A 2,481-nucleotide genomic window follows, 5' to 3' on the forward strand; every position below is an offset into this window, starting at 1 on the left:
TCGTATAAGGGAAACCTCATAACTCAGGGTACCTTGTCCTTCATGGACAGCTGTCGGTCCATGGAAGGTTACATGGATCATGGATGGGTCCGTAGACATCAACTTTTAGGAGCCCAGTTCTCCTTCAGTTCACGAACTCCTTCACAGAACGTGAAGGGTTGTACGGTCCGTGGAGGGCTTCCATAGAGGACATCTGTCAGTTTTTAATCAGGGGTCTTTTGATTTTTTCTCACTCTTCCACAAGAGTGAACTGAAGGTAAAGGAAATTAGAAAGTGATAACTAGGCTTCCTCATCTACAAATATATGAAAAACAAAATTCAAAAAAAACATTAAATGGAAATAAGTCATTTCACCGCTTATATCGTATGCCATTGAATTAGGCACATAACCTTGTTGACATTGAGGACGCGAATTAGGATTACCAATAGCAAGACGAGTAATGAGCCTGAACCAAATAATGTAGGGGTTACCATACAGAAGTGGTTCATGATTGACCAGTGCATCACAACTATATTGGAGGCGTTAGTTCCAAAAATATAACCATTGTGCATGTTCCAACTCCGAATTTATATTTGGGCTTCTCCGATGATCATGACAAAAGTGTGTTGAATCAAATGGAAATGGAATTGTAGTAACTTGTTGCAACCACCCAAATTGTCTCATAACTCAATCTAGCAAATGAACCTCGACCACATCCCAACAAATGTTTGAAACTCTAACTCGCCATATGTTGCATCCAGCGCTACAATAGAAAGGAAGACTCTCAATCAAGTCATTAGGATATGATTCCCAAATAAACTACATGAGAAAGCAAAAAATTAAAATGAGTCTTTACATATACAATCTATATAAATACAAGAAAATTATATGCATTGTACCTGATCCTCTATCATAGAGTCAAGTGCATCCCTATAAAATTTCAACACGTGCTTGGTAGTGTTCGTCCAACGAAGATGCGCAAACCATCTAATTGCATGTTGAACCCTAGGCAAACTTGCATAAAAGTAGTTCTCGCATCTCTCTGGGCTACTATCTAAGGATTAAGGACAACAACTCTCTCCCATGCCTAAATCTAGGAGAAATATAAGAAATTATAAACTACAAGAAATATCAATGACTAAGTTGTCAATTGTTATGTATACCTGAAGTAGTGGTAGAAATCTGGGTTTCTCATTTTGGGTATTTTGTGAGGTTTACAAAGCAAAAAATATAAACAGGTTAAGGTCGCACTCCCCCAACTATAGGACCCAATTTCATTGACGTCCTCAAGCATAGGCAGATACATAAGCTTCAAATAACCACCAGATGTATCCGCCATCATCATACCCCCAATCATCCAGAACATGTAACGTTTGGCCTTCTGATTGGCCATGTCTCGCGTTGCCATGTCCGGCAACTGTGGCTAGCTTAGCATGTGTGCATTAAACGCATCGACCTTAAGGGAATTTGTTTTTGAAGTCTTCACGAGATGGAACAAAACCTAATAATCTTTGACAAACATTTTACCAATCTCCTATGGTCCTTGTTGTCTCATTACCAAGTACTGGATCACCATTCACAGGTAATCCATACAACACCTCTACGTCCTACAAGGTGATTATTGCTTTACCTATCCTAAAGTGGAAAGTATGCGTTTCGGGACTCACACTGATCAAACTATGGTCAATAGAAGGCAAATTAGATTTGTAAGTACCATTCAATCTAAATAATCTAATTACTTGTAGCACTCATGGATAGATAGGATGTTTCTCTACTAGCTTCCAAAAATTCCCATTAATACATCCTATTCAAGTGGACAGGGATCCAACTTGTATTCACTATTATCAATCGTAAAACAAAATACCTGTGAAATAAAAAAACACATATGAAATTAAACTTAAATATTAGCCCGAATTGTTAGTCCTAGGAGATTAAAATCAAATCAAATCAAAATTCATAACCGGAGAGAATCCTCTGTTGGAATTCAATTTCATCGATTTGTCAGTGGGTTCTTCAATTTACACAAGATAGGATTCTATGGGTTTGTTAAGCATTCATTCGCAAAGAATAATCAAACCTTGAACACAGAAAACTACCTCAAAATACCTATGGCGCTGAAACAATTGTGAATCTCATTTTTTCGACAACACTAGTGGAGAGGATTGGGAATGGAGTCATGCATATCGTTCTCCTCGCAACACTAGAGATGAGATTGGGATTAGGGTAGGAAAGGAACCGGAGATGTGAAACTTCACAATTGAATTGAAATTGGGTTTAAGACAGGGTTAAAATGTATGTAAGGGTGACGAGGAAAATGACATCTTTATTTAAATAATGGAATAAATAATTCTAAAACGTTACTACTAGTAACGTATTCCTACTTTAATGCCGTCTCCCGTTATTTTTTGGTCCTTTGATTTTTTGAAAAATATATGTCTTAATTTGGCCAACAACGTTTATACTAATGTTGTCAAGTTTCACAAAAAATATACTATTGTTGT

At 37.2% G+C, this 2,481-nt stretch overlaps 1 long non-coding RNA gene across 1 annotated transcript; it reads right to left on the reverse strand.

Annotated features, from left to right (window-relative positions):
- Positions 1-200: 200 nt before the first annotated feature.
- On the reverse strand, positions 201-2,229 carry LOC129876853 (uncharacterized). The gene is made up of 2 exons (XR_008763427.1): positions 2,077-2,229; positions 201-743 (listed from the first exon to the last, which is right to left on the reverse strand). It is a non-coding gene; the product is annotated as an uncharacterized LOC129876853 (long non-coding RNA).
- Between the last annotated feature and the right edge of the window lie 252 nt (positions 2,230-2,481).

Source organism: Solanum dulcamara, chromosome 2 (genome assembly GCF_947179165.1).
Source record: "Solanum dulcamara chromosome 2, daSolDulc1.2, whole genome shotgun sequence".
Classification (NCBI taxonomy): domain Eukaryota; kingdom Viridiplantae; phylum Streptophyta; class Magnoliopsida; order Solanales; family Solanaceae; genus Solanum; species Solanum dulcamara.